The sequence below is a fragment of the Lathyrus oleraceus genome, chromosome 7 (genome assembly GCF_024323335.1).
Source record: "Lathyrus oleraceus cultivar Zhongwan6 chromosome 7, CAAS_Psat_ZW6_1.0, whole genome shotgun sequence".
Classification (NCBI taxonomy): domain Eukaryota; kingdom Viridiplantae; phylum Streptophyta; class Magnoliopsida; order Fabales; family Fabaceae; genus Lathyrus; species Lathyrus oleraceus.
In genome coordinates, this window is record NC_066585.1 from 143,688,114 (window position 1) to 143,702,282 (window position 14,169).

The 14,169-nt window shown below is 38.2% G+C and overlaps 1 pseudogene; it reads right to left on the reverse strand.

Moving 5' to 3' along the window:
* Nucleotides 1-12,783: 12,783 nt before the first annotated feature.
* On the reverse strand, nt 12,784-13,924 carry LOC127100489 (NAD(P)H-quinone oxidoreductase subunit L, chloroplastic-like; annotated as a pseudogene).
* Between the last annotated feature and the right edge of the window lie 245 nt (nt 13,925-14,169).

Consider the following 14,169-nt stretch of genomic DNA (forward strand, 5'->3'; position numbering starts at 1 on the left):
AATCACTTCCAAAGTTATCATGAATTTTCTATAATTTGTAGCTATTCCGCCTATTAGATATGTGTATCTATATTTATATGTTTTTTTCTTTTTTCTGTATTGTTGCCTTTTGGGTCTAAGCTTGTATTTTTGGTGTTTGAAAATAAGCTTCAAAAGATTTTTGTATCTTGGAGCAATTTAGTATATGTGTATTGACATATGGTAATATTGAGGCAAGTTATCAATTAACTTTCAAACATAAGTTAGAGAAATCATCTTTTTTTTTAGATTTGAAAAAAGACCAAATTTCATTCTCATAGTATCCTTGATGGTGTATTCGTGCGAAAGTGAATGAGTGGTTGATATGTTACTTTGTTATATTCATAGATGATTTCAGTCGAAAATTATGGTCTTACCTGATCAAGAAGAAAATTGAAGTGATCGAGGTATTTTCCAAGTTTAAATCTATGGTCGAAAGATAGAGCGGTCAAACGATCAAGATTTTAAGGAGCGATGGCGGTGGAGAATATGTATCGAAAGATTTTGATGCATTATGTGTGAAAGAAGGGATTATGCATGAGGTGGTGTCACCCTACACTCCACAGCAGAATAGAGTCGCAGAAAGGAAGAATAGAACCATCATGATTATGGTTAGAAGTATGTTAAAAGACAAACATCTATCCAAAGAATTATAGGGAGAAGCTGTGTCAACTGCAGCATATATCCTGAACAGATGTCAGGAGAAGAAGCTATAAGGAATCACGCCAGAAGAATGTTGGTTTGGTGTCAAGCATAGCTTGGGTCATCTGAAGGTGTTTGGATCTATAGCACATAGACATGTGCCAAATCAGTTGAGAAGAAAACTTGATGACAAGTCGAATCAGATGATCCTGATAGGATATCATTCGACTGAAGGATATAAGTTATTCGACCTAGTGAAAAAGCAAGTGGTCATCAGCAGGGACGTGATCATAGATGAGCTTAGAGAATGAGATTGGACTGAGAATGTCAAGAAATATTTGGTGAGAATCTTTTGTGACGAACCAGCCAGTGAAGTCGAAAGAGAAGTTCGACAAGAAGAAGTCAGAGGTGAAGCAGGCCCAAGCAGACCTCAAAGAACAAGACACATTCCTGCAAGGTTGCAAGAATGTGTGATTACATCAGATGATGTGGTCGATGAAGAAGGTGAGTTGGTACATTATGCTTTCTACACAGATGTCAAATCTGTCAATGCAGTTGAGGCATTGAAAGATTCAAAGTGGATGAAAGCAATGGACGAAGAACTGAAGTCAATCGAAGTCAACAACACTTGGTCACTTGTCGAATTGCCCCAAGACAAGAAGGCAATCGATGTGAAATGGGTATATAAGGTGAAGTTGAATCCCAAAGGAGAAGTGATTCGAAACAAGGCGAGACTTGTGGCGAAAGGATTTCTTCAGAAAGAAGGAATCAACTTCGATGACGTTTTTGCACCTATTGCTAGGATCGAAACAATCAGGTTGGTTGTTGGTCTAGCAAACATGAACAACTGGCAGATGTGTCAGATGGATGTGAAATGCGCATTCCTTAATGGCCCCTTAGAAGAAGAAGTTTATGTTGCACAACCAACTGGGTTTGTGAAACATGGCGAAGAAAGAAAAATGTACAGGCTGCATAATGCCGTGTACGGATTTAAACAAGCTCCAAGAGCTTGGAACAAGAAGATAAATGGCTTTATAAGGGAGAAGGAATTTGTGAAGTGCAAATCTGAATATGGAGTATCTGTAAGAAGAAGCAAGAATGAATTGCTTATACTATGCCTCTATGTTGATGACATATTGATAACAGGTAGTTGCAAGAAGGAGATCAAAGACTTCAAAGGTGATCTCAACAAGGAAATTCGAAATGTCAGATCTGGGTGACATTTCATATTTCCTTGGCATCGAATTCTACAAGAGTGGTAGAGGTTTGATGATGCATCAAAGAAGGTATGCAGGCGAAACTCTCAAGAGATTTGAGATGCAAGATTCTAACTCAACTTCGACTCCAGCTGAGCCTAGATTACAACTATCGAAAGATTCAGATGAAGATGATGTCGACCCAACCCAATACAGAAGACTTATTAGGTCACTTCGATACCTTTGTCATACATAGCCTGACTTAGCATACAGTATAGGTATGGTGAGTAGGTTCATGCAGAAGCCAAATGTATCACATATAGCAGCGACAAAGAGCATACTAAGGTATCTAAAAGGAACTCTCGACTATGGCATTTTGTTTCCTGCAGTTGATGAATGAAAAGAATGCAAATTAGTGGGATAGACCGACTCAAGTTGGTGTAGTGATGCTGAGGATCGAAAATCCACAGCTGGCTATGTGTTTATGCTAGGTGATACATCAGTTGCTTGGAAGTTCGAGAAAAGAGGCAGTAATGGCATTATCGTCGTGCGAAGCAGAATACATATCTGTTTCTCTTTGTGCATGTCAAGCAACATGGATGGTGAATCTGGTCGAAGAGATAACATCGAAAAGTCATGGAGCAGTTACCACGAAGATCGACAGTGTAACACCCTTCTAAAATACCCCAAATATTTAATTTACAACAACAAATATATAAATCAGAGTAATTATTGCAGTTAAGGGTGTCACACAACACTTCACACATTTCACCATAAAATTCAGTCATGCTCATTATTTAATTCAACATAAACACTTCTTGCAAAATACGCAGCGGATAGAGATCATTCAACATATGTAATACATTACACATAAAATTATTCAACAAGTTAAAACATCCCGTCCCGATGTTACATCTATCAGAGCATGACCCACTAAGGAGACCACACTAGACTCCAAGCACTAGCTTCTACTCACTCACTGCTCGTTACCTGAAAAATAGTTGTAAGGGTGAGTTCCTCAATCGATATAATAAGCATTATAAATCATCATGTAATGCTAAGTAAATTTACACGTTAATCACCCTAATCATATCATGCATTCAGTAACGGCACATCAACTCAAATATCATACTCAATAACAACGTAAAATGCAACTCAATAACAACATAAAATGCAACTCAAATGAGACTCGACTCGTCATGCATGTGGTACCAATCGGAGTAAAACTCCCAACTTAAAATCATTGCCATTTTATTGGGCATCAAGGCATAAGCCTTCAACTTTCAACTTAAAATTTGCCAATCCAGGCCAACGTGGTGTGAGCAAAGCTCCTACTTAATGCATATGAATGTACATGGCATACACGACTTTAAACTGTCGACAACATAATAATAATAGCAATACAACAATGTTTTCAACAACATCAACTTATAATCAACTTTGGCTCACCAAGCCTACAACTCAGTATTTTCAACAACTTTCCGTACACGGAACAACTCAGCAACATACTTGTATCAACACTTCATAACATAAATCCAACAAAATTACTCCTCACAATTAACTATAATAGGCCAATCACCAATTAGGTTCACAACATTAAAAATATCAAATTTTCAAATTTCCAACAGTGTTAACCGGTTAACGCCCTGGGTTAACCGGTTAACGCAGGACAAAACACACTTTCTGGCAAAACGCAACAGTGTTAACCGGTTAACGCCCTGGGTTAACCGGTTAACGCAGGCAAAACAGCACATTTTCACAAAATATAACAGTGTTAACCGGTTAACGCCCTGGGTTAACCGGTTAACGCAGACAAAACAGCAGTTCCTGCGCTAACACAAGGCAGAATGCAGAGTTCTCCGCATTTTCCGCCGTTGGAGGACTTCCGGACCTCCGATTCAATTTCCGTAAAAAGCTATACGTTCGGGGGAACACGACTCACACAATTACGGACTCAATTACAGCTTTAATACAACTTATTCATCACAATATTTCAGCATTCAACATCCCAATTAGGGTCACTTCAACGGTTTATCACTACCCATGACATGTTAATCTATAATACCCATTAAACGACGATAAACCCCCCTTACCTGAGATAATCCGGCAATCTCTAAGCTTCAAGCTTTTCCGTTCTTCAACCTTTGCTCTCTAGCTCTTCCTCTTTGCCCTTTCTCCACTTTCCACTTTTCAGCCGCTTCTCTGTTTCACGTGAAAACTCTTTACCAAAAAATGAAAACCCTTTTCTCTTATTCCAACTTATATATTTTCCACTAATTATTATTCCAAATAATAATAATAATAATAATCCAATAATTCAATTTATTTAATTAAATTAATAAATATATTATTAACTTAATTTAAATAATTCTCTTATTTTATTCGGGGTGTTACAACTCTCCCCCACTAAAAGAGTTTTCGTCCTCGAAAACATACCTCAAGCAAATAACTCTGGATAAGACTCTTTCATCTGACTCTCCAGTTCCCAAGTCACATTGCCACCTGCTGGTCCTCCCCAAGCTACCTTCACTAAGGCAATCTCTTTACCCCGCAACTGCTTCAACTCTCGATCCTCAATCCTCATAGGCGATATTTCAACAGTCAGGTTATCTCTTACCTGTACATCATCTACTTGGATCACATGCGACGGATCATGAATGTACCTCCTCAACTGAGACACATGAAAAACCTCATGCAAATTCGCAAGTGACGGCGGTAAAGAGATACGATAGGCTACCTCTCCTATCCTCTCCAAAACCTGATAAGGACCAATAAATCGAGGTGTCAACTTCTTTGACTTCAAAGCTCGACCAACCCCAGTTATCGGAGTAACACGAAGAAACACGTGATCTCCCTCTCGGAACTCAAGTGATTTCCTCCTCTTGTCATGATAACTCTTCTGACGACTCTGAGCAATTCTCATCTTCTCCTGAATCATCTTAATCTTTTCCGTAGTTTGTTGAACAATTTCCGGTCCAACCACAACACTCTCACCGGACTCATACCAACATAAAGGTGTCCGACATCTCCTACCATACAAAGCTTCAAACGGCGCCATACCAATGCTCGAATGAAAACTATTGTTGTAGGTAAACTCAATCAAAGGTAAATAACAATCCCAAGCACCTCCCTTTTCCAAAACACAAGCCCTCAACAGATCCTCTAGTGACTGAATCGTCCTCTCAGTCTGACCATCAGTCTGCGGGTGATATGCAGAGCTCAATCTCAGTTTAGTTCCCAAAGCCTTCTGCAAACCTTCCCAGAATTTCGATGTAAATCTAGGATCTCTGTCCGAAACAATACTCGACGGAATACCATGCAAACTTACAATTTTCTCAATATACAACTCAGCTAATTTCTCTAACGGATAGTCCATTCTGATCGGAATGAAATGAGCCGACTTTGTCAATCTGTCAACAATCACCCAAATAGCTTCAAAATTCTTAATTGTCCTCGGTAAACCAGAAACAAAATCCATACTGATACTATCCCACTTCCACTCTGGAATAGCCAACGGTTGCATTAGCCCAGACGGCTTCTGATGCTCAATCTTTGACTTCTGACAAGTCAAACAGGAATAAACAAAACTCGCAATTTCTCTTTTCATTCCCGGCCACCAAAATAACTTTTTCAAATCATGATACATCTTCGTAGCTCCAGGATGAATACTCAGGCCACTACGATGTCCTTCTTCAAGAATACTCTTCTTAAGTTCGATAACGTCCGGAATACACACCCGATTACCAAATTTCAAAACATCATTCTCATCAACTCTGAATTCGCCACCTTGACCTTGATTTACTAGAGTCAACTTATCAACCAAAAGCACATCGGATTTCTGACCCTCTCTGATCTCATCCAGAATACCACTTGTTAACTTCAACATTCCCAATTTAACACTATTGTGAGTACTCTCACACACCAAACTCAAGTCTCTAAACTGCTCAATTAAATCCAATTCCTTAACCATTAGCATAGACATATGTAATGATTTCCGACTCAATGCATCAGCCACTACGTTTGCTTTACCCGGATGGTAATTCAAACCAAAGTCATAATCCTTCAGAAACTCTAACCATCTTCTCTGTCTCATATTCAGCTCTTTCTGATCAAACAAATACTTTAAACTTTTATGGTCACTGAAAACCTCAAATCTTGACCCGTACAAGTAATGCCTCCATAACTTCAGAACAAACACCACAGCCGCCAACTCTAAATCGTGCGTCGGATAGTTCCTCTCATGAACTCTCAGCTGTCTTGAAGCATAAGCTATAACCTGCTTATTCTGCATCAACACGCCACCCAAACCCAACAATGAAGCATCACAGTAAACTTCAAATGATTCCGACGAACTCGGTAATATCAGGATAGGAGCAGTAGTTAACCTTCTCTTTAACTCTTGGAAACCTTCTTCACATTTTGAGTCCCAAACAAACGCTTGCCCCTTCCTAGTCAACATCGTCAATGGTAACGCCAACTTAGAAAATCCCTCAATGAACTTCCTATAATAACCAGCCAAACCAAGGAAACTTCGAATCTCAGCAACAGACTTCGGAGCTTCCCACTTAGACACCGCTTCTATCTTAGAAGGATCAACAGCAACACCACCTCTTGAAATCACATGACCAAGAAAACTCACCTCTCCTAACCAAAATTCACACTTGGACAATTTAGCAAATAACTTCTTTTCTCGTAGAACTCCCAAAACCACTCTCAAATGTTCAGCATGCTCTTCTTCAGATTTCGAATACACCAAAATATCATCAATAAACACCACAACAAACTTGTCTAGGTACGGATGGAAAATCCTATTCATATACTCCATAAATACTCCAGGCGCATTAGTCACACCAAAAGGCATTACAGAATACTCATAATGTCCATACCTTGTTCTGAAAGCAGTCTTCTGAATATCCTCGATTTTCACACGGATCTGATGATACCCAGATCTCAAATCTATTTTGCTGAACACACTTGCACCAACCAACTGATCCATCAAATCATCAATCATCGGCAAAGGATACCAATTCTTGATCGTCACTTTATTCAGTTGCCTGTAGTCCACACACAACCTCATCGTACCTTCTTTCTTTTTAACCAATAGCACTGGTGCACCCCACGGTGACACACTCGGACGAATAAATTTCTTATCCAACAGATCTTCCAACTGACTCTTCAATTCAGTTAACTCAACAGCAGACATACGGTACGGAGCCATCGATATCGGCCTAGTACCAGGCACCAAATCAATTGAGAACTCCACTTCCCGCTCTGGCGGTAATTCATTCACCTCTTCCGGAAACACATCAGGAAAATCACACACCACGGCTAGATCGCCAATCACCAGTTTATCTTTAGCCTCCAAAGTCGCTAACAGCATAAACAAATCTGCCCCATCAGCTACTTCCTCATTCACTTGCCTTGCTGATAGAAACAAACTCTTTCCCTCCTCAATCTCAGGAAAGACCACCGTCTTATCAAAACAATTGATAGAAACTCGGTTAAACACCAACCAGTTCATACCCAGAATAACATCAATCTGCACTAGTGGAAGACACACTAGGTCCATCCCAAAGTCTCTACCAAAAATACTCAAAGGACAATTTAAACAAACCGAAGTAGTAGTCACTGAACCCTTCGCAAGAGTATCAATTACCATACTACCAAACATCTCAGATATCTCTAACTTAAGTTTCACAGCACAATCCAAAGATATAAAGGAATGAGTCGCACCTGTGTCAATAATAGCTACAAGAGGAAAGCCATTAATATAACACGTACCTCGGATAAGTCTGTCCTCACTGGAGGTTTGAGTTCCGGTCAAAGCGAACACCTTTCCAGTTTGAGATTTCTTTGGCTTCTGACACTGACTTCCAATATGCCCTTCTTCGCCACAATTAAAACAAATCATTTCCTTGTGCTTGCAATCAGCTATTGCATGACCAGTCTTACCACAACGAAAACACCTCTTTACTTCAGCAGTGCATACATTACTCTTATGACCAGCCTGACCACATTTGAAGCAAACTATACCAGCAGGAGCACCTCCCCTACTGGTCCTCTGAGCCGGAGCAGCTCCTTCTTTCCCTCTTCCCACTGGAGCATCATACGGCTTGCCACGATTTTGATGTTGCTTGCCCCTGCGGTCACTGACAATCTTGTAATGAGCATTATTGTCTTCTTCAAATATCCTGCAGCTATCAACCAATTCAGTAAAAATGCGTATCTTCTGATACCCAACAGCCTTCTTAATTTCAGAGCGCAGTCCATTTTCAAACTTGATGCACTTTGAAAATTCAGCACCAGCACCAGTGTAATGAGGATAAAATTTGGACAGCTCCACAAATTTCGCAGCATAATCAGTGACAGACATGTTTCCTTGCTTCAGCTCAAGGAACTCAATTTCCTTCTTACCACGGACATCTTCCGGATAATACTTCCTCATGAATTCCCTACGGAATACATCCCAAGTAATGACTTCACCTGCCACGGTCAACCTCTCGTGAGTCTCTAGCCACCAGTCATCAGCTTCGACTGCTAGCATGTGAGTACCATACCGAACCTTCTGAGCTGGAGTGCAATCCATAACACGGAAGATTCTCTCAATCTCTTTCAACCATCCCAAGGCTGCATCTGGATCATGCTTCCCTTTAAACACCGGCGGATTCTCTCTCTGAAAAGTCGCCAAGCTACGTGATCCAGCATCACCACCAGCATTTGGCAAGTTCTGCACAGCTTGTGCCATCGCTTGCATTGCGGCAGCCATTGCAGCGTCATTCCTTCCAGCCATTTCAACTTATCAATACAACACAACTTAAAGTTAGATTGGTAACAATACACAATTGTTAGACAGTAACGACACGACAACTGGCCGGACAGACCGACCTGCTCTGATACCACTAATGTAACACCCTTCTAAAATACCCCAAATATTTAATTTACAACAACAAATATATAAATCAGAGTAATTATTGCAGTTAAGGGTGTCACACAACACTTCACACATTTCACCATAAAATTCAGTCATGCTCATTATTTAATTCAACATAAACACTTCTTGCAAAATACGCAGCGGATAGAGATCATTCAACATATGTAATACATTACACATAAAATTATTCAACAAGTTAAAACATCCCGTCCCGATGTTACATCTATCAGAGCATGACCCACTAAGGAGACCACACTAGACTCCAAGCACTAGCTTCTACTCACTCACTGCTCGTTACCTGAAAAATAGTTGTAAGGGTGAGTTCCTCAATCGATATAATAAGCATTATAAATCATCATGTAATGCTAAGTAAATTTACACGTTAATCACCCTAATCATATCATGCATTCAGTAACGGCACATCAACTCAAATATCATACTCAATAACAACGTAAAATGCAACTCAATAACAACATAAAATGCAACTCAAATGAGACTCGACTCGTCATGCATGTGGTACCAATCGGAGTAAAACTCCCAACTTAAAATCATTGCCATTTTATTGGGCATCAAGGCATAAGCCTTCAACTTTCAACTTAAAATTTGCCAATCCAGGCCAACGTGGTGTGAGCAAAGCTCCTACTTAATGCATATGAATGTACATGGCATACACGACTTTAAACTGTCGACAACATAATAATAATAGCAATACAACAATGTTTTCAACAACATCAACTTATAATCAACTTTGGCTCACCAAGCCTACAACTCAGTATTTTCAACAACTTTCCGTACACGGAACAACTCAGCAACATACTTGTATCAACACTTCATAACATAAATCCAACAAAATTACTCCTCACAATTAACTATAATAGGCCAATCACCAATTAGGTTCACAACATTAAAATATCAAATTTTCAAATTTCCAACAGTGTTAACCGGTTAACGCCCTGGGTTAACCGGTTAACGCAGGACAAAACACACTTTCTGGCAAAACGCAACAGTGTTAACCGGTTAACGCCCTGGGTTAACCGGTTAACGCAGGCAAAACAGCACATTTTCACAAATATAACAGTGTTAACCGGTTAACGCCCTGGGTTAACCGGTTAACGCAGACAAAACAGCAGTTCCTGCGCTAACACAAGGCAGAATGCAGAGTTCTCCGCATTTTCCGCCGTTGGAGGACTTCCGGACCTCCGATTCAATTTCCGTAAAAAGCTATACGTTCGGGGGAACACGACTCACACAATTACGGACTCAATTACAGCTTTAATACAACTTATTCATCACAATATTTCAGCATTCAACATCCCAATTAGGGTCACTTCAACGGTTTATCACTACCCATGACATGTTAATCTATAATACCCATTAAACGACGATAAACCCCCCTTACCTGAGATAATCCGGCAATCTCTAAGCTTCAAGCTTTTCCGTTCTTCAACCTTTGCTCTCTAGCTCTTCCTCTTTGCCCTTTCTCCACTTTCCACTTTTCAGCCGCTTCTCTGTTTCACGTGAAAACTCTTTACCAAAAAATGAAAACCCTTTTCTCTTATTCCAACTTATATATTTTCCACTAATTATTATTCCAAATAATAATAATAATAATAATCCAATAATTCAATTTATTTAATTAAATTAATAAATATATTATTAACTTAATTTAAATAATTCTCTTATTTTATTCGGGGTGTTACAGACAGCATGTCAGCTATCAATTTGGCAAAGAATCTGATAGAACATGGTCGAAGCAAGCACATCAAAATGAGGTTCCATTATCTTCGAGAGCAGGTAGTAGATGGGAAGACGAATGTGGAACACTGCAGAATTGAGAATCAGATTGCAGACATCATGACGAAGGGAGTGCATGTCGAAGTGTTCATAAGACTAAGAGCTATGATGAATGTAGATAGCTTAGACACAATGAATTAGATGGTGTATTAAATTATAATTCCTTGTGTTGAAGCATGTTGCTCGACAGAACAAGGAAGTGTCAAACCACCTAGTGTTTTGAGTTGTGTTAGTGTGTCGAAGTGTCGAAGCATGTTGCTTCACACAGGATTTCGACTTATGCTTATTTAAGTAGTGTTAGTTATTTTGGGCTTTTATAGTTTTGAGTTTTGACTTGAGGTCCAAGTTAACCTAAATCTATAAATAGAGGGAGTAACCCTTATTTTTGTAATGAAGTGAATAGAGCGTTCATAACATTGTATTCACAGTATTTTGCAGTTGCAAAGTGAATCAGAAGTTTTCCACAGTTTGTGGGCAGAGAGAAACTCTGTAGAATTTTATTACTCTTCTCCTTCATCGTTTTTTACTTTATTTTTTTCTCCATTGTTCTTCTCTTTTCATTGTTATAGTGTGCGTGATAACAATCTTGTTCATCAAGATTGATTGGAATTCTCCATAAATTTTGGTGGATTTCCAACAAACATTAGAGATATAAGATATGACTATTAAAAAAAATTGGATGTTTTTAGAAGTGAGGAAAGTTCTTCTTTATATAGGAAATAATTTTCTAAAAAAGGAAACACTCCATAGACTTTGGTGCTTCCTAATTGATTAGAACATCTACCTAATCAATTAGGTTAAACAAGAAAAGGAAACCCTAATTTCTTGAGTCATTTAATCGATTAACAAACCTACCTAATCCATTAAGAGGTGTTACTTTCACTTTAATCGATTAGAAGAAAGACCTAATTGATTAGACAATTAAGTTTTGCTTTTCGAATTAATTAGAAGGCTTCTTAGTTGATTATATATTTGTCCGAATTGATTTTAAATTTTTTTAATAAAAGGATGACAAATTTAAAATACTTTTGTCTATGTGTGCACCGCTTTGTCTATGTGTGCACCGCCTTAGTGATGCAAGAATTACTCTTGCTTCATTTACATTTAACCGATCAAACTACAAGGTAAAATACTAAGCGCAAGATCAAACCATATTTCACAACTTGAGTTCCTTTTGATTATTTGATTTAACTTTGTTTAACTCTTTCAACTAGAACTGTGAACACTTTTTCTTGTGCTTGTTTCTCGGTTGATGGTGCTTATGATATATTTATTCTTGTTTAATTGTGATCATCAAAACTTTTACAAGACATTAATCTACACAACATAGAAAATCATAACTTGTTAGGGGAGTCTGAAAAAGTCAAGAGAAATAACGAGTTCAATGCTCCAAAACCACAAGAGAGGGATGCACCACATCTCCGTCCAAAACATCAAACATTAGGTATATGAGCCACCTTTTTTTTATAAATATAACATTTTACCCATTCATAGGCAATATGAGACTTAACCCCAACAAACTCTTCCACAAGTTCGAGTCTCACCCATCGTATAACCGGAATCAACACATGACTTAATTCTTGTTCCTCTAACAAACCTAATTAAAACTCTGATGCCACTTATCGAAAAGTCCGAGAAAGTTAGGAACAACTTCTTAAATTCTCTAGAACTGCAAGAGAATGAGACGTCACATCTTCGACTAAATACATTTAGTCCAATATGGTCGATCCCCCAAGATCCCACTTATGATCCAACGGTGGTATAAGAGTTCGAGACCGGTTCAACTCTGGAGGAATGAAATAGATTTTTAATGTTGAGTCAAAGACGCAAAGAGTCTCACCATTCACACTGAGATGCGTGATGTGTCAAACGTGAGTTAAATTAAAATTCCACGTTAAATATAAAGAGTGTGACTGCGCATCTTATAAATGAAAAAATTAATATAATCTTATATCTTAAAATTTGAGATAAAAAATTATGGTGACAATTAACTTATTGACTTATGTGATCAATGTATTGATTCAACCCAACCAAACTCTCCCTTAAGTTTCAACAAAGATAAGTTGATTTCTTTTAACAGAATTCAATTGACAGCATGACATTGCTCAACACCAAAGTGGAAATGTGGTGTCAACTTTGAATTCAAAAGTTCCTTTAATTTTTACAAAGTTACAGCTGAATGGCCATTCAAAGATCAAAGCAGAAAAAAAAGGTATAACCAAATCGTATTTATCAATAATAGTGTAGTTTAGGCATAAAATGATACATATGATTTGTTATTGGTAGTTTGATGACTAGTCATAATCCTCAGGATCAGCAAAAGGGTACTTATAGTATGCATTTCTTATTTTTGAAGGATCTTCAGGTATAGACCAAGGATACTCCATGTCTGGATCCCTTGGAAACTTCCTGAAGTTTAGAAACGGTACCCAAACAAGTAACCTACATTACAAAGAAAACGAAATATTAATCACATGCAACTTGTTATAACTAACTAATAATCACTTATAAGAGAAGAAGCACTTACGCTGGGAAGAAAATGAAGACAAACATGAACTGGAAATACATTTCAACAAGCTTTCTTCTGTACCATCTTTTCCAAAGCCAGAACAAGATCAATGGCTGCAATAATATAATTCAGCTATTATGCTCTCACTCACCTTCATAAGCTGTGAAATGAAATAAAACTTACTGGTGCAGTAATGAAGTAGAAAAGAACACAATCCCTAGTTGTATCAAAATGAATGAGAGTTCTTGTGGATGATTATTTGTTCCAGTTACTGCTAATGCTGCTGGATGCTCAGCCTGTTTAAATAATCACTACCAAAATTTAGAGACACAATATAAAATCTCTCTCTAATTTTAGAGACACTATAACTATGTATTTGAAAGAGTAGCAAGGCTTGAGTCTGACCAAGGCCAAGAGTACTGCTCCTATGGGCAGTGCCAAATTTGGTTTCTTTAGACTGACATGATCCTTTGGCTTTTGGGTGCTGCATTTTACTATCTGCAATTGGAATAGGTTAACAGGTTAACTAATAATAGTAGAATGAAAGAAGCTAAGTAAAATAGATGACTAAAGAAAATGAATACATGTCGTGATTGGTTGGAAGGAGTAGAAGTGTTGTTGTGGAATGGTTTGAGCTTGGAAGAAATGAAGAGAGAAGGTGATGATGATGAATAATAGGGAAGAGGAGGTAGAGCTTTGGGAACATGGAGGCTGAATGAGCAGCTCATTTTTTTGGGTAGAGCTTTTTCTTAAGATTGGTTCCTTATCTTTGTCATGTTTTGTTCCATGGTAATGAGTGAGTGAATGATAAAATTCATAATGACACGTGGAAATGAAACTCATCCACCACTACTCCCATTGCTTATTGTCCATTCATTCAAGTTTGGAAGTAGAGTAATAAGAACTTTATGTGATGTATGGTTTGAGTTGAACAATAAAAACATATTGGGCTTGAACAAATACAAACAATTCTTCTATCTACACCCTATTAGACATGAGCTTGTTGGGCTAGCAAATGAGCCAGCTTATTTTTGGCTCTATTAGCAAAAACAGTTTATGATAGATTGAATCATTCAAAC